General features: G+C 35.2%; 1 protein-coding gene across 2 annotated transcripts in view; it reads right to left on the reverse strand.

Annotated features, from left to right (window-relative positions):
• Window positions 1-18,591, reverse strand: part of Rab3 (RAS oncogene family member Rab3) — an 83,003-nt gene extending 64,412 nt beyond the window's left edge. Inside the window, exon 1 of one of the 2 annotated variants that reach the window (XM_090414393.1) lies at window positions 18,499-18,591. The gene's annotated coding sequence lies outside the window, so the exon portion shown is untranslated. The remainder of the gene's footprint in view (window positions 1-18,498) is intronic. The other variant, XM_090414394.1, reaches the window with a different exon arrangement.
• Between the last annotated feature and the right edge of the window lie 1,158 nt (window positions 18,592-19,749).

The raw sequence follows: 19,749 nt of genomic DNA on the forward strand, positions 1-19,749 counted from the left end.
GTCCATGATAAAAATGCAGCATATACTCAATGGCTTAAATTAAAAACTCCAGCTTCACATTCAGATTACACCACACCCTGAAACAAGTGTAATGATTCCAAAGCAAACTTCATAAGAATGAAATACAATAAACTAGTCGTCTGCTCATGTCGTCGTCAAGCCTTCTGGTCCATAGCTAAGGCTACTGGGTGCAACTTCTGCCTTCCCCTGTTCCCACCTCTCTTGCATCTTGAGGGTAGAAAGGTAATACCACCCAAGAAAAGGTGCACTTGGCATCAGTTTTTTCCTCCAACTGTTGATTGGACCACCAAAGCAAATCATGTTCCAGGCTACTGGAACATGATTTGCTTTGGTGGTCCAATCAACAGTTTGTGTTCCAGGCTACTGGAACACAAACTGCCCACCTCCTCTGAACCTTCCAGGAAAACCTCGATTAAACTCGATACTAATAAAGTTCCCAGTCAAGATAGTATTCCTCCAGTTGTGATCAAAACTTGTGCCCCAGAATTAACACCCATCCCATATCACCTAGATAAGCTATGATATTCAAATGGCATCTACTCAACAGAATGGAAGAATACCTCCATCCAGCCTGTACCTAAGAAGGGAGCCAAAAAGTCAGCCATCTAACTACTGTCCATTGCTCTCACCTCAGTACTTTCAAAAGTGATGGAGAAGGTTATCAACGACCAGTTTCTTCATTACTGGACTCATCAGTTAATTAGTGATCACCAATATGGATCTTGCTATTTTTGTTTTAGACAGCTCTAAAACAATCCCCAATGCAAATTGGGGATTTGCATTGCATCTCCTTGATAATCTCACCCACATTTGGAAATAGGCCACAGAAAAATTTGGAGAAACCCATACTGCCACTCTCGATATATCAAAGGTATTCGATCATATCTGGCATTAAGGTCTCAGTGGTCTCATATTGGGCAATGAAATTTATTTACGACCTAAAGTCCTTCGCAAACATCTATGTCCACAGTGATTCAAACCCACCTACTGGTAAATTTTTGAGCAGATGCACTGTCCACTGCCAAATAAGCTAACCCATCTATACATTCGCCAGTCTGAGAGGGATGGCAGAATTTTACCTCTCAGAAACAGGTGCTATTCAGAAGAACCTATACAACTGCCTCACAGCATTACCTTCTTTAGTCATAATCCCAATTCCAAATACCAAAGATGTCTGATCTCACCCCTCAGACCATAACTTTGTCCACATTTCCTTTCCTTCAGAATGCTTCAACTCAGTCTCATGGCACTATTACAACATATGACACTATAATGGTACAAAATGGAATAAACTCTATGATTTCTGTTCTTCACTTTTTTTTGCCATGTCCTTTCTGATTACTGTTTCCATTCTTCAGCTTAAAACACTTGCTAAAAAATATAACTGAAATAATTCTTCTTGGAACACCATCCCAATTTCATTAAAAAATTCCCCAAACCGTATTCAAACCTTAATTCAACATTGACTGTGCATGGCTATTTTAACATGATTATAAATTCAATTAAACTTGCCATGAAATTATATTCTTGCTTAATACTTTAAGTGAAAGCAAACAAAATTTGTGCCCAAAATATCTTCACGAGTAGGCTACTTGTATACACAGGTTAATGACTTCACATTGTCTTAGTATCCCATAATTCAAAGCACATCCTTTCAGATGTGTACAATACTATGCATTATGGGAAATGCCACTACCAAGACTAGTTTCAACCTTCAGTGAGGTCTCATCAGTGGGCAGCAGACCCAGAAATACAGAGAAATAAACCTCTATATACAACTAGCCTAGTCATGATTATTCTTGGAACTCTGTTTGATTATGCATGCATAAAGGATTAAACAAGAATATCATTTCACGATCATCATCTTTATCATGATATGTACCGGCAAGGAGTGTTCAGGCTACTATGACAGCACTACATGATTAAGTTTATGTTATTAATCTCCTATCAACAATTTTCCTCCAGATTAGTTAATTACTTGTCAGCACTCCAATACTGTCATAAATAACATCTTGTGCTTCCAAGGCACTTCTGACTGAATCAAACCTTTCTTCACCCATTCTATTTAAGTGGACACACCACCTTAGGTTAGTTCTGTTCACATATCCTTGAATACTAACAATGTAACAAAGATATGTCAAGTTCCTTTTTAATATCTTCATTTTAAATATGATTTTGCCACTGATGCCATCTGCTCACTCCTGTAATTTTCTCATACCTCTCATATCTGTGGTCTCTAGTCTTTGATCAAATGCTTTATTTCTAACTCAACTATCACATTCATAACTTAAAACTAGTTTCAACACTGATACACTGCTAGTTTGGCGTTTTGACTAATTTGTCTTCTATTCCATATAAATTTATTCAACTGTCTCCCCACCATATCAGCTTTGCTTATTCTGTTGCCTATTCCCAAATTTAATTTGCCATCTTCACTGAAAACTGTGCCTAAATAGTTGAAATATTTTACTTGTTTTATAGGATATCCATTGAACACGTAGCTGAAGCTTTCTATGTTCCTGCCTATTTTCATAGATTTGATCTTTTTTTTTTTTGTTGCTGATTTTCATGCCATATCTGTTACATTAGTTATAGAATCCTGTAGACGTGCACTACTTGTGTTCAGTATATCATCATCAGCAAAAAACTTAAGTTTGATATCTCAAATTATGAAATCAAGTTTATTCACGTTGCCCATGTGTCGAATGTTACCACTACATGTTCTTGTCCTTGATCATTATTGTCCAAATATAACATCCTATACTTATTATTTAGTAATCTCGCCTGTTTTTGTCTTCTTTGTCGTAATGCTTTTTTTTCTTTTTATGTCTACATGGTCCTTTTTTCAGTTCTGCAATTTTGATTTTTCCATTAATACTTCTTATATTGTTGGTTCCTATATTTAGTTATTCTGATTTTGATTCAAAATTCAACCCATCTATATGATGGGTTGAATTTTGTTCCAGTAGCTGAAGAAATTATAAAGAGTGGATGTTATGATGGTAAGAATGAGGCCATCCCTGGAAGCTGTATAAAGATGTGGAGAATTGTTGGTGAGTGGAATACATTGCCAGAGTGTGAATGTAGGTAGTGTAAAGAGCTTCGTAGTTCCTTATGATAGACATGTTGCCTGGTTTAGTAGATCTCTCATGATGAGTCTGTTGAATCCATGGAGGTTACCAAAATAATTAATAATAATACAGATGATGAATAAGATTGGGGATAGTGAAGTGTTGTCTTACCCTCAATTTTACAAATTATCTTCCTATATTTCCTTCAATTCTAACTGATGATTTACAACTTAAATATAGACCATGTAGTGCTTAGTATAATGTTCCATTTACCTCATATAATTAGTGTCTTGAAAAACTTTTCTCTGGGTACCTTGTCATATATCAGATCCTTGTCATATTTCCATGATTTCTCAACTATTTATCGGTAAAATGAAAACCTGATCTTGACAACCTCTATTTGGCCTGATCCCAGCTTGTTCTTTTCCAAGTTTCCATTCCATAATCTTTCTCCACCAATTTTCAAGTATGCTTGCATACATGGAACACTTAATACAGAAATTCTTGTTTAATGCTCATATTCAGCTTTATTCTCTATTTTTATAGATGGGAGCTATGAGAGCTCTACTCCAATCATCTGGAATTTAACATTCTGACCATGCCCTCTGAATTATGCAGTATAGTCACTGCAAAACCTCCACATCTGGTATTTCTAGTTGAACATCTACATCCACTGCCCCTCCACATCAGGTTTTTGATGACTTTTTCTACCTCAAATACTGATGTGTAGTCCTGATTACATTCCTCTTGAAAATTTTCTACTACTGTACTGATTGTTCTGTTTAACAGTCTTTCAAAGTAATTACTCCAGACATATAGGATATCTTTATCTTCAGTTTTCATGTCACCTTCATCATCTTGATTCCTTTTACAGTATTATTTCTTCCATTTCCAAGCTGCTTCATTATACAGAACATTTTGCCACCTTTCTGATATTTATTATATATTTTTTCTCTCTCTCTATATATATTTTTGGCAAGCCTCATTGGCCGAGTGGTTAGCATATCCACTCTCCAGCAAAAGACTGTGGGTTCAAATTCCCACTGTGAGCATGGATGTTTGTGATTGTCTGTGAAAATACTAGTGGTGATGGGGCAGTAGATGGCATTGGTGTAGTTGCGGTTCATTATAGTTGGTGGATTGACTGGTGGAGACAGTTGTAGAGTAAGTGCCCACCCTCAATGAGTCTTTGGACTCCCTGGAGGTGTCATGAAAATAATATTCTTACTGAACTTTTCAAATGTCTTCTATTTAGCTACTTTTAGTTTTTTTTTTTTTTTTTTTTTTTTTACTCTGTATTCTTTTAGGGTGTCTACCAACTTATTGGTTAGGAACTATCGATATGCTTTCTTCTTGTCCAGGACTGCTTTGTAACATTTTGTGACAACCATAGTGTTCTTATTTTTCTATCCTTGCAGTCAACTTTGCCAAATACTCTCAACCAGAATTAATCAATGTTTTCTTCAGGATTTGCACTGAGTCCCCAAGGTTTGGTTCTTGTTTTCAAACTGTTTCGTTTTTTCTTGAATAATGTTCATATAGTAAAGTCTACAGTTTACCTGTAAAAGTTGCTCATCCTTAATTCTTTTTAAAACTTTCATACATATTCTTTTCAATGCAATATTCAGTTTTATCCTACTTAAAACTAAGTGATGGTTACTTCCAACGTCAAATCTTGCAGAGTCTTGTATCTTGAATCAGCATGAAGATATCACTATCAACAATAATATAGTCAATGAGGCTTTTCTTCTCCCCATGTGAATTTGTACACATCTTTAAGTTGGAACATGATGTTAGTAATGACTAGTCCATATCCTGAGTAGAAATCCAGCAGTTACCATTCTTATCGACTCTGCCCTTTTCTCAAAATTTTTCCAAAATATCCTTTTTGTAGTTGCTGGGATTCATTTCCTACTCTGCTGTTTAGATGATCTTCAACAAGGACCATCTTTTCCATTTTCTTTGTCAGTTGCATGCTCTAATGACTCAAAAATTCCTCCACTTCCTCCTCAGAACTTTCTGTGTAATGATAGGCACACATAAGTTTCATTGTCCATATGCTGAATGTTATCACTACTCGTTCCTTTTCTTGATCATTATTGCCCAAATATAACACCCTATACTTATTATTTAGTAAGATCTCACCTATTTTTTTTTATCTTCTTTGTCCTAGTAATGCCAATTACATCCACATGGTACTTTTCAGTTCTGCAATTTAGATTAATACTTCTTATATTGATGGTTACTACTTTAGGTTCTTCTAGCATTGGGGTTATTCTTCTTCTAGCTGATGAGTTAACCAGGCAATACCATAGCTAGCAGGAAATCTAATCATATTGTACTATTATATGCATTTGTGGTTTAAGCCAATAGAGAGTACAATTTGGTCAGATAAGTCCCAAAATTGTCAGCCCACCCTCATTTATTCAGTAGATACTACTGAATGAATGAGGTGTTTAAAGGCGATGTAAAAGTCTCCTCCCAGTTATTTGGCTTTGATCCTTAAGTGACCCCATATCATTTCTTGGCAAGTTTAATTTCTAACCAAGTGAAAAAAACTTTCCAACTTTTGCTAATCAAGAGTAGTTTAATAATAAGGTGATGCACCTTTTCACTTCTTGCATATGCGAAATATAAGACTTCTACATTACTTCAACCTTGGTATCTCTCCTGGGTAGTGGCCCTTCCAATAATGCACAGCAATTATACATGTTCTGAAAGGATATGTGCATTCACAAATCTACAAATCCACAAACCTAATCCCCAAGACCTATAACAGCTGCCACTAACGCATCTTGCTACAAACCGTCAAAACAGCTGGCTAACTCTCTGACCCCCCCCCCACTGGACTCACTACATCCTATATAAAAAACTCTAATAGAAAATCTAACTTTAAATAACACAGGCATATTGGTAAGCTTTGACATCTCCTCACTGTTTACAAATATTCCCTAAACTGATACTTTAACACTCTTACAAAATGTTTTTCCTTCTGACATCTTAGATTTCTTTTCCCTTGCCATCAATTCTGGTTATTTTTCTTGGAAAAACAAAATTTACAAACAGATAGAGGGAACCACCATGGGTTCCCTCCCCCTCACCCCTTCTTGCCAATTTTTATATGGAAAATTTTGAAAAACAAGCCATACTCAGCCCCTCTCAAACCTATCTGGCTAAGATATGCAGATGTGTTCTCTATTTGGCCTCATGACCCAGACACATTAAACACTTCCTCAGTCAGCATATATCCAAGAATCCAGTTTACGATGGAAAAGAACAATAGTTTACCCTTCCTAGACACCTTAGTTACACACCTTCCTTCACTGTATATACAAATCCTAATGAGATAGAAGGAATAAAAGACAAAAACTGGTGAGATCTTTCTGAGCAATAAATACAAAATGTTATATTCAGGCAATGACAATCAAGGAAAAGAAGGAGTAGCCATAGTTTTCAACACAAAATAAGAGGCTCATCTTCTTGAATAGCAGTCAGTCTCAAGTAGAGTAATGTGGACAAATATGAGAATGGGGAACTGGACAATGAGGCTTATTTGTGCCTATGGTCCCACAGAAGGTTCTACTAAGGTAGAAGTGGAGGAATTTTTTGAGGCTTTAGAAAAAGCAACTAACACAATGAAAAAGGAAAAGTTGGTCCTTGTTGGGATTCTAAATAGCAGAGTAGGAAATGATTGTGAGACACAAAAATATTTTGGGAAAATTTGGAGAAAAGAGCAAAGCTAATAATAATGGCAAATATCTGTTGGATTTCTGCTCAGGGCATGGACTGGTTATAACTAACACCATATTCCAACATAACAATGTGTACAAATTCACATGGAGAGAAGAGGCTAGGAATAAGAAAAATCTCATTGAATATGTTATTGTTGATAGTGATGTTTTCTCTCTGGTGCAGGACACCAGAGTGTACAGAGGATTTGAAGTCGGAAGTGATCACTATTTAGTCTTGAGCAGGATAAAATTGAATTTCATATTGAAAAGAATAACATGTAAGAAAGTTTTAAAGCGAATAAAAGTGAGCATCTCTCAGATGTGAACTGTAGACTAAAATACACAATGATTATTGAAGAAAAAATGAAAGAGTTTGAGAACATCAATCAAACCTTGGAGATTCAGTGGCAAGCCTTGAAGAAAGCCCTGATTGATTCAGCTAGAGAGGCATGTAGTGAGTCTGCAAGGATAGAAAAATTAGAACTCCATGGAGTTCTAATTTTTCTATCCTTGAAAAATTAGAGTTCTAATTTTTCACTGCCTCTTTAACACAGGAAGTTAAAGAGGCAGTGAAGGAAAAGAAGAAAGTATATCAAATGTTCCTGGCAAATAAGTCAGCTTGTGCTCTTAGAGAATACAGAGACAAATGCAAGAATGCTAAACAGTGTGTAAAACTAGCTAAACAAAAGTCATGAGAGGACTTCGGCAAGAATATAGAAAATAAATATCAAGAAGGTGGCAAAATATTCTGGAGGTTGTTGAAGAAGCTTAAGAATGGAGTAAAGAGTGCTGTAAAAGGTGTTAGAGATGATAAAGGTGACATGAAAACGGGAGAAAAAGATATCCATGAAGTATGGAGTAATTACTTTGAAAAACTGCTAAATGAAATAAGCAGTGATTACAGCACAGTGGTTAAAAACACTCAACAGGCATACAGTCAGGAATACATATCCATACTTGAAGTAGAAAAAGCCATCAAAGGCTTGAAATGTGGAAAGGCAGCAGGAGTAGATGATATTCGACCAGAAATGCTGAAGTATGGTGGTATAAAAGTATTACAGTGGCTGCACTGCATAGTTCAGAAAGCCTGGACAGAGGGACGAATTCCCGATGATTGGAGTAGAGCTCTCATAGTACCCATATATAAAAAGGGAAATAAAACTGAATGTTAGAATTACAGGAGGTATTTCCCTACTGAGTGTTCCTGGCAAGATCTATGCAAGTATACTTGAGAAATGGTTAAGAAGAATTGTGGAAGAAAAGCTGGGTGAAGAACAAGCTGGATTCAGGCCAAAAAGAGGCTGTCAGGATCAGATCTTCATTTTACGACAAATAGTCGAGAAAGCATGAGAATATAACAAAGATCTGTATTTAAGTTTTGTTGATTTGGAAAAGGCATATGACAAGGTGCCAAGAGAGAAGCTATTCAATATGCTACAGTTATATGGTGTCAATGGAGCATTATATCAAGCAATACTTAGTCTTTATTTGAGTTGTAAGTCAGCAGTTAGAATTGAAGTACAGGAAGATGGTTTAATGTTAAATCTAGTGTGAGACAAGGATGTACATTATCCCATCTGTTATTCATTATCTATATGGATCACATTATGAAGGAAAGTGGTATTAAACATGATATCAAAATTGGAGATGTTAATGTCAGCTCTTTGCTTTATGCGGATGATGTTATACTTCTAAATAAATCCGCTACAAGTCTGCAAGATTCTCTGACTAACTTGAAGAACTGTTGTAATAGATATGGCATGAAGGTCAGCAATAAAAAGACAAATACAATGAAAATAGGCAGAATCATTGAAAATGTCAACTGCATTGCAAATGGAGAACCTGTGGAACAAGTAAAACATTTCAGCTACTTAGGCACGATTTTTAGTGAAGACGGTAAATTAAATATAGAAATACACAACAGAATCAACAAAGCTGGTATGGTGGGAAGTCAATTGAATAAATTCATATGGAATAAGAGTTAGTTGGAACACTAAATTAGCTGTATACAAGACAGTGTTCAAATCAGTTTTAACTTATGGATCTGAGAGCTGGGTGAGAAGTAAAACACTTGACCAAAGACTAGAGACCACAAAGATGAGAGTCCTGAGAAAGATTAGAGGCGTGAACAGATGGCATCAATGGCAATATCATATTAAAAATGAGGATATTAGGAAAGAACTTGACATTGTCGGCATTCAGGAATGTGTTAGCAGAGGTAATCTCAGGTGGTATGGTCACTTAAACGGAACGGGCGAAGAAAGATTAACAAAACAAATATTCTCTACCAGGTTGGCAGCAAAACAACCCAGAGGAAGACCAAGATATAGGTGGACTGATACGGTCCAAAGTGCCTAGACGATAGAAATATTAGATCTGATAATGTTGGAGGCTTGACAAGTAACAGACTTATTTGGAGGAAAATTGTAATGATGTAATTTTTTTCATGTAGTATTATCATATCCTGTACACTCCTTGAGGGTACATGGCAGGAATTTGATGATGATGATATATGTTATATAGATTTTGAAAAAGCTTTTGACTTTGTAAAATGGGATAAGATGGTAGAAGTAATGGAAAAGATTGGTATAGATTGGAAAGTCAGAAGGCTAATTATTTCACTATATATGGGACAAATTGCCATGGTGAGAGACATATATGGTACAACAGAACCAAGTATCATTGAACGAGGAGTAAGACAAGGCTGTTCTCTGTCACCAATTTTGTTTAACATGTATTCTGAAGCAATGTTTAAAGAAGCACTGGAGAAATTGGAAGAAGGAATAAAGATTGGAGGTAGACAGATATTTGCAATAAGATATGCAGATGACAAGGCATTGTTATCAAATACTGAAACAGGACTACAACATCTGTTAAACAGATTACTGGAATCCTGTATCAATTATGGAATGAAAATTAACATAAAAAAAATAAAGGTAATAAAAATAGCAAGGAAAGAGACAAATATGGATATCAGAATAAATGGGGAAAAATTGAATCAAGTAGACATTTAAATACCTAGGCAATGTTATTAGCAGTGACAGAAGATGTAAAAGTGACATAAAAGCAAGAATAGCGATAGGAAGAGATGCCTTTAATAGAAAATGGAATTTATTGAGAAGTAAAATGGATAGAAACCTAAAGAAAAGACTAATAAAATGTTATGTGTGGAGTGTTGTCCTCTATGCATCTGAAACTTGGACATTGAAGAAAGAAGAAATTAAGATTTTGGAAAGCTTTGAGATGTGGATTTGGAGAAGGATGGAAAAAATCAAATGGACAGATAAAATAACTAATGAAGAGGCCTTAAAAAGAGTAGAAGAAGAAAGAAGTCTGTTAAGGAGGATTAAAAGAACAAGGGAAACTGGATCGGACATATTCTGAGAGGGAATGGAATCAGAGATGTCATCTAAGGAAAAAGACCCAGAGGAAGAGTAAGGAAAACAATGCTAGATGACATGCTGAATGGAGATAGGTACACAACCTTGTAAGAGAAGGCTCAGAAAACAGAAGAGTGGAAGGAAAGTTTCGGCTACTAAAAGAAGAACCTGCTCAATTGTAGAATACTCAAGAAGATGAGCTGTATGACAGAGGAACCTTCCACAATGAGTAAGACTTTGTGGAGGTCTGAATATAATATGAATAATTAAAAGCCCACTATAATTACATCAATTAAGGAAAAAGATAATGATTAGTAATATAAAGGATTGGGTTGACAGACACACCTATGTCTATATGAGTCAGCATTGACAGATATTGATTTAGCAATATACTTGAATTTTATGACAAAGTGATGAATGTACTAAGATGAAGAGAAACTCACACCAATTCTTCAACTTTGCAAGAAAAGGTAACAGACTGCCACATGACAATTTGGAATACAAGTTTGAGAAGGTAGTGATGATAAACGTTCTCTGAATGACATTAGCAAGTTCATATGGAGTGTTCCAGAAAAGGGGTGGCCAACGGTGTTCTACAGGCTGTGTGGGGTAGGAGGATTCTATACGGCAACTTATTTATGATATTCACATGTACTGACAGGAGGTATTCAGTTGTTTGCTCATGATGTAAAGATGGCAAGATTATAAGCAGTAATGCTGATACCAACTCTTCAGAGAAATTTAAAGATTAGATTGGATGAATGAGCAGGGTTGTAGTTTTAATAAATGTCACTATCCTTTGGAGTACAAAAGTATAAGATTGTACACTATATTGGTGGAATTATGTGCTTAAGGATGTGGATGAGATTCAGGTTCCAAATGTAATGGTCAGACTTTTAATTCAGAGGATATGATGCAAGTGTGAAAACTACATGGTACATTGCTGCTATGATAAGCAACACAGTGATAAGTAGAGATAAGGATGTAGTTTGTGTCACTGTATAAAGCACTGGTCAGACCATGCAAAGACTACCAAAAATATTATACAGATATAAAATAAGTAAAAAAAGAAGAATAGGAAGACCAAGAAAGAGATGGCATGAGACTGGAACAGACCTAACATAATGCTAGGAAGAAGATTATTATTATTACGCAGCACCTCCAAGGAGTCCAAAGACTCATCGAGGGAGGGCAACTGATCTACCACTCGCCGTCTCCACCAACTACAGCAAACCACAACACTATCTACTGCCCACCACCACCACTAGTATTTTCACAGACAATCACAAACATCCATGCCCATGGTGGCATTTGAACCTGCAGCCTTTTAGCTGGAGAGTGGATATACTAACCACTCGACCAAACAGGTTGAATTGGTGAGAAGATTTAACCAGATTTTAATATAGCAAGAATTATACATAGGGTGGAAAGGGAGACTAAAGAGGCCATCCCTGGATGTTATGTAAAACTACTAATCTGCTTTTGCCTCATCTTACACAGAAAGATTGCAATATCAAAATTTCAATATACACTGATGTGTTCATCAGAATGATCCTCCAGTCTAAAGTAGTGTTTAAAAGACTATAGTTACCAAAACATCTAATCTTACATCTTAATGGTATTTAGGAATCACAGATTATCAATCATTCAACTGGACACTAAATAAATAAGAAAAGCAATATTCCCTATCTAAAAGGAACAGCAAAAACTTATCTGAAGTTCTCACAAAAATTCATTTACTTAGAAACATTCAATCCACTATAGAGAGACTAACATTTCTTCTTTCATCAATTAAGGGCAGGCACCCATCTATTTATTCCAAATGTTTACAAGATCTACCTGTTCATGCTATCTCTATTTCAGAAAGACAAGAGATGAAAATAAATAAATAAATAAATCAGAGCAAGAAATACAAAAGATATCATTTTTCAAGTCTTAAGGTAGGTCTTGTGCACTACATTTCTCACTGAAAATAAAAAGTTATACTGTAAAAAACTTAAAATGTCCTGAAGAAACATGACAAATGCAAAATTCACTTGGCTTACATAATATTTTTTATACAACTCTTGCTCAGAACCCACAACCTCTAAGATTTTTGTGCTGTAAGGTTTAATTTTTTATTTATTTTATTTTATTTTTTTGCATTTTGTGACAGAGGGCTCTCCCATGATGAGTGACTCCATGGAGGTCTGAAGATAATAATAATATAACAATAATGCCGGCTTGAATGGCACTTTTGCTCTCCAACCAACAGGTCATGAATTCGAAACCCACAGTGTGCATGTTTGTGTTTATCTTGAGGTGGGAGGAACCTCACTGCCCAGTGTGAGATCACTCTGCTTATTGGAGGTTTGAAAAAGTTCCATGTTTGGTCACTAGAGCAGGATTTCAGGACTATGTAAAAACTAAAATAAAAAATATGAAAGTTAATAAAAGAAATAGAAAATCCTTAGTCCACTCACAGTACGAATGTACTAGAGGTGTCCTCAGGGGAGAGAGGAACATTAAAAAAAAATTATATTTTCCACTACAAATATGCATAATTTATTATAGAAATTCCTAATAGTGAATCTTACTCTCAGAGATCAAACATGTAACATTTTCAAGCCAATGGACAATGAAATTCATCTCCCACCAAAAGACACACTCATTTATGCTCGTGGATTTGACACTACAGCTCATGAAAGGTTTGTTTGTAAACCTACAGTGGATTGTTGGCTAGAAAGAGTATATGCTAACCACTCAGCTAACTGGGCCATGATACAGAACCTGCTTCTCCTCTTCCTCATTTATTCTATTCTCCTGTCTTCTAGAAGAGCCTCATGAAGTGTTTCTCAATTACAACCTCCAACTCTTCAAGAAAAATGGCAAAAGATTCTCTTTCTATCTTACTTGCACCACTGATGTGCCATAGGTTCTTCTACCTCTTGCATATGGGATAAAAAAATAAAGTTTAAATGGTTCCAAACTATGATTTGCAAAAAATAAGTAATAAAATAAAAATAAACAAAAATCTGCAATGGTGGACTAAAGCATTGAATAAATGTATTTAAGCAGAACTATGGAACTGCAAGATAAGGAAAACAAGCTTGCATTTTGCTATATGGTACCTTGCAGATTGGACTATTATTCACATTAGAATTATTCAATGAGCAAGTAGATCAGCACTTTATAGAGGATATGCAAAGAGGAATAAATAATAAACTGTCATAATAAATAAATAATTTGCACTTGGTATCATAACTTATTTAATTTTATGACTAGATAAACTGCAACATAACTTTTTTTTTCATCAATTTAATTTTTGAGCATTAACTGCCTGATCTTTTTCTCTCCTTCAAATTATCACCACTCTCCACTGAAGGAGACTCACTATATTGGCATTACTGATTGTGTTGCATCCAAGTTTGGGAACAACTAGACAAATGCTTTCATACTCATAGATGAACCTATTATTATCACGATGCCTCCAAAGAGTCCATGGACTCATCAAGGAATGGCACTCTACAACTTTCCATCGCCACTATTTAATCCACAAACTACACACAGAACTGCTACTACCACCATCATCATCTACTACCCACCACCATCACCAGTATTTTTTGTCTCTAAATTACGTATTCAAGGTCAATTTGCTAGTACATGGGACGAAAACTTAAGTTTCAGGGAGGAAAAACCCTGCTACCTACATATGAGATCAGATAACTCGCCTTCAACTGAAAAATCCCATATAAAGATTCGTCTCATCACAACGAGAATCAAACTGCAAAGGAAAACATCTGCATTACATATGGACCATGGTAATAAAGTACAAAACTAAAAAAGTCAACAGCTGGCATACAGGTGTAATAAATGATGGTGATGATGGTCTATCAACTTTATTGAACAACTAATTTCTTGTGAAAGAATTTTTGCAAATTTATAAAGTCTAAAAAGTAATGTCTGCATGAGAGGCATCTGTATTCATGAACTCTAGACCAAAAACATAAGTACCGTATTTACTCGAATATAACTCGCACCCCTGATTTTACTTTACAAAAAAAGGAAATTAATAAGTTTCACATATAGTTGGCACACGAAAAATAGATAGTGAATGTTGTTATGGCAGTTTCAGATATTTTGGAATTCGGTTAAGCAAATCAGCATTTAACTCAACAATCATTGGCTTGCCTTTGTTGTTGAGTTGCATGATCTTTTGTTAATACCACACTGATCATATGCATAGAGATGCAAGCAACCAGTAGAGGGAATGTGGCAGTGAGAGCATTGACTTCTATCTCACTGCCACATTCCCTCTACTGGTTGCTTGCATCTCTATGCATATACAATTCTATTTTGGATTGCACAGGGATGGATTAAGAGATCATCACGATCTATTGTACAACTAGATTCTGAGAGCTTCAGACATGATTTTGCCAGAAATAATGAATTTGATTGCACAAGCATTGTCACTAAAAAGATTCGATATATATTGTATGAAAGTGAGTAGCCGATCATGTAAATAACGTTGCTAATTAAAATTTAAATGCATTCATTTTACAAATAATGTGAGCAATTATAAATTATAATGAATACTGAGGATTTAATTATAAATAACAATTTATTTTTTTCTTGAAAAAAAAAAATTGTCCAAAAATCCCTGCATATATCTCGCACAATGATTTTTTAACTTTAATTTTGGGGAAAAAAGTGCGAATTTGAGTAAACATCAGTTTAATTGATGATAATTAACAAGTTTGACATAAGAAAGTGAAATATCTTTAGGTTTCCTTAAGTATTTTCTTTTGTGCCAACTTATAAGTTTTGTTTTTTCCCTCGCTGAAAAATATATTATAAAAAGTATAAATACAGAATCTTCTCTCCATTGAAATTAAAATAACAATATCTACTTTCTGAAAGCACTGATTTCATGCAAGCTCAGATAAATAGCATAGCATAAGGTTTGTGATGGAAGACATTCCATTTACAAACCTTATGCTATACTATTTTCTCTTTCACTACTATCTGTGCTAGTTGTAGTCTTTCTCACATATCCAAAATATATCGCAAAATAACACATTCATGTAACATTCTTATATGAAAATGATCGGGTACAATGAAAGGATTTCCAAGGCTAGCAGTCAAACCTGACCTTTTACATCAGTGAAACCAATAAATACAATATTCTATAATAATTATAAAACTTCAAGACTGTTTGTTATGGTTTTATTAATCACTAAGTAGTTTAGAAAGTTTAACTTGGATTTCAGCTTTTGTGTGGAAAGCTGCAATCATTGTGGATCCACTTTTCCATGGAAGAAAAAGACTATCATGAATGATATATATATATATATACATATATATATATATACATACACACACACACACAGATATATATATATATCATTATTGAAATGAAAAGAGACCAGAAAAGTACATACTGAGATTTTGAAATTTTCATAAAATACATGTTTCCTATTGTTTATTTTCATAAACATGAAAATAAGAAAATAAAATTATCAACTTGCACTTTAAGGAGTGCATGTTGATTTTTATATTCTTCATAAAATACTGAAAGATAACATAGAGAAGGAGGAGAGGAATCTATTATTAGAAGACCCAAATTATCCACACAATATCTATCATACCTATTCTTGAACTCACTGACAGACGAAGCACTCACAACTGAGTCAGGTAACGCATTAATTTCCAGGGATGACCTCTTGTTTTTCCACCACTATATCAATGCTGAAATATTTCTCCTGTATCAATCTTATAAAAATCATTTAGTAACTTAAATGTTTCTATCATATTCCCTCTTTATCTCCAATCAACCAACTTCTGTAATCCACACACCATCAATCTATCCTCATAGGGAACATTTGAGAGGCCACTCGCCTCTGAATTCTCTCCACCACTTCTTCATCCCGAAGAACCCCAGGAGACCAGACTTGAGCACAGTAATCCAGATATGGACATATCAATACCTTATAAAGAGGAATAATAACTTCTTTATCTCTGCATGTTAGTGTATTCTTCAATAACCAAGTAATCCTATGAGCTATTGTGAACACCTTAGCAATGTGCCATCTTAACTTCAACTCCCTATCCACTAACACCCCTAAGTCTCTAGCCTCATCAATCTCTTGGAGTACAGTTCCATCAATTTGGCACACAGCTTATAATCTTTTAATCCCAACATATGTTAATTTTTGCCCATATTGCTAGCTTATTTAAATCATCCTGCAAGCTCTCAACATCAGCTTGATTAATTACTGTACTACCCAACTTTGCATCATCAGCAAACAACTGAATATCTCACTTCAAGTCATTTCCCATATCATTTATGTACAAATTAAACAATAATGGTCCAAGCACAGGACCTTGTAGAACACCACTGGTCACCTGCTTCATCCTGGATTCTGCTCCTCCATACATTACTTTTTTTTGGTATCTGTCCATGATCCATTCTCTTATCCACATCACCAGTTTAATAACCATCCCCACTTGTTCTATTTTGTGTAACAGTATTTCATGGGGTATCTTGTTAAATGCCTTAGCAAAATCAAGCAGCATCACTGTGTAGCCATTCTCCTTATCCAACTCACTTGTCAATATTATGAAAAGTTAACAAAACCATGTTGGCCCTCATAGGGTATCCTACTCTTATCCACCCATTCCTGAATTCTGTCTTTAACCAACTTTTCCAATACTTTTGCCACCACTCCTGAGAGGGTGATTGGTCTGCAATTTTCTGCCTCAGTCTTAGAGCCTCCTTTATGCAAAGGAACTATTTTACCTTCTTTCTATTCCCTAGGACCCTTACCAGAGCTGAAACTTAAGTTAAATGGCCAAGTAAGAGGCACTGACAATTCCAACGTGCTTTCATGTAATACCTGAGCAGATATCCCATCCAAACCTACAGCGTATTTGCATTTAAATTCTGCAATTTCCTAAGTACCTCAGATTCATTAACTTCAATTCTCATATCAGTTATTGCTACATCAGACACAGAAATATACTCACATGGGTGACAGACTTTTGAAAAGTGGTTGCTGAATAACTCAACTATTACATCTGACTCAGTCACCTTCATACCATCAAATCCACTCAAGTCCTTCCCCTTACTTGCCACACAGTGAAAGGATTCTTTGGAATTTTCAATACTAAATTTGGAATTTTATTTATTTATATATATATATATATATATATATATATACATACACACATACACACACACACTAAAATATACTATCCCACAACAAATTTCACATCTTATATTTAGGATCTGATAGAAAGGCCAAAAAAGAAGCTGATTAAGCAGGTAATACCCTGTGATATACTATATTTAAAAAGTTACTGGAATAACAGAAATATAACAACATATATAATTATTCAGGAATTGTTGAATGAGAGGGATATATTTAGAAGAAACTTAAGTGACAAATACGTAAAATTACGTTTACATGAAAAGCTTGAAATTTATAAATAAAATGACTTCATAACCGAAGAAGCCAATGAATTCGGATCGAGAATAAATAAATTTTGGTGAGAGCTTATTGAAATCACAAAAATTTGTTCTCGCGTGCATTCCCAGTTATGCATCGCGGGGATGGGAGGGGGGTTCTAAAACAAGTCGCAGAAATGATTGACAGACTAAAATCTATATCATACACAAAATCTATAAAAGGCCAAGAAGAGAATGATGGATTGAATTATATACTAAATGCAATATTCAATCTCCTGCTCAGGTGGAAGGAAGGCGAAATAATGTCCTAAAAACGCATTCTTATTTTCACAGAAACGAAGATATAGCCAAAGAAGTTCCAATCTCCGAAGGATATCAAGTGATATCTATCTATCACAGGAATTCATACGCTTCAAGTAACTAACTACAAAACATCTCCTGCATCATACTGCAATATAATAACAAAATAAACATATGCAACGAAAGCTGAAAATAGAGACTGGAAATACTATACTTATTTCGGCGAGATTAAATAAAACAAAAATATTATGCAGAATAATGTCAACAAAACCGGGAAACTAACCTATATATATAAATATACTAAATGCGAACCACAAAATTTAAAGGAAATCTATTCTTCAGCGCGCGCGCGCACACACACAGCAACTGTTTTTTCGCAATTCACATCTGCTACTACACCTATAGAGTAATGACAGCAAGCTGCCGTCAAACTCATTGCGTGGCAGGGGATACCGATTTCTGAACATTATGTTTCGATACGATTTGCATTCCAGACAAAAATTCGTTAAAATATACATCACTGAAGATCGAAGTAATTAGGCTGTTACCTTTTAGAGGATTAGAGTTCAATAGTATAGCCTCTACGATGAACAAAATTCAACACGGAAAGTTTTCACACTTATGAGGAATGGCGATTGACCAGCAATGGAAGCTAGTTAGAGAGCTATGACATCATCAAATTTTTCTTGTGGCTCCTGCCATCTTGTGACCAATACAGTCTAAAAAACAAAGACGGTAAACTTTCTTAGTTTCAATCAGTTATATATATAAAATATAATTTAATACTGGTGGCGTGGAAGGTGGACCAAAACAACCAGAGCAGCAAACTCTGGCTTTTAAACCTCAGAAACTATCAGATAGAACTTACTAAAATAAAGAGCCAGCTTCAGTACGGCGATGTAAAATTATATAAATCAAGTGGATATTAAATCCAGCATTATTTCAAAGCCGAATGTAGAAACTATGAAAGTTTCGTACGAAATTTGACTAGAGAGCTTATCAAAATGGACCAATAGAAGGCGAATATATGGATGCTTGGGCAAGCGATCGTGTTTTCTAAAAGCTCCGCGCTAGGGCAACTCGTAAATGCCGGCGAGTGGTCAAAAGCTCTCTGGGCAAATTTCGTACGAAACTTTCATAGTTTCCTACATTCGGCTTAAAATAATGCTGGATTTAATATCCACTTGATTAATATAATATCAGCAAGAACTTTTAAAGTTAGAATAGAATAAAGAATACAAAATGAAATCTTGAACTACCAAATCTCAGATGTAAAAAATGCATTTTAAAAAGATACAGATTGCATGCATGAGATAAAACAAGAATACCTGTCTCCTCCTTCTCATTCCTACATAGAATGGGAAAGACTGTCAACAGCACTGAAGGGTTATATTGGACCTGTTACTCACATACGCACAAAAGAAGAAGTAGAAACTGCAGTTAAAAATCTCACACAACAAATTAATTCTGCTATAACGGTAGCTACCTCCTACAAATCTGCCCGCAAGCCAGATCGTTTGCCTGAAGACATCATGAACTTGATCAGAGACAAAAACAGAGCTAGGAAAAGATTCCGTAACACGTGTGCGCCACAAGATAAAACATATCTAAACAGATTAAGTGGGGCAGTAAGAGATGCGCTCAAAGCTCATAGAGACCAAGTATGGGAAGAAAAGTTAGCCTCCATTTCACCTACTGATCACTCCATCTGGAGTGATCAGTAGGTGAAATGGAATAGGTGAAAAGACTACTGAAAAATATCAAAAACAAAGTCAGATCCCTTCCCCAATATTCTCTGA

Source organism: Typopeltis vanoorti, chromosome 25 (assembly GCF_054136105.1).
Source record: "Typopeltis vanoorti isolate ZY-2024b chromosome 25, IOZ_Tvanoo_1.0, whole genome shotgun sequence".
NCBI lineage: Eukaryota > Metazoa > Arthropoda > Arachnida > Uropygi > Thelyphonidae > Typopeltis > Typopeltis vanoorti.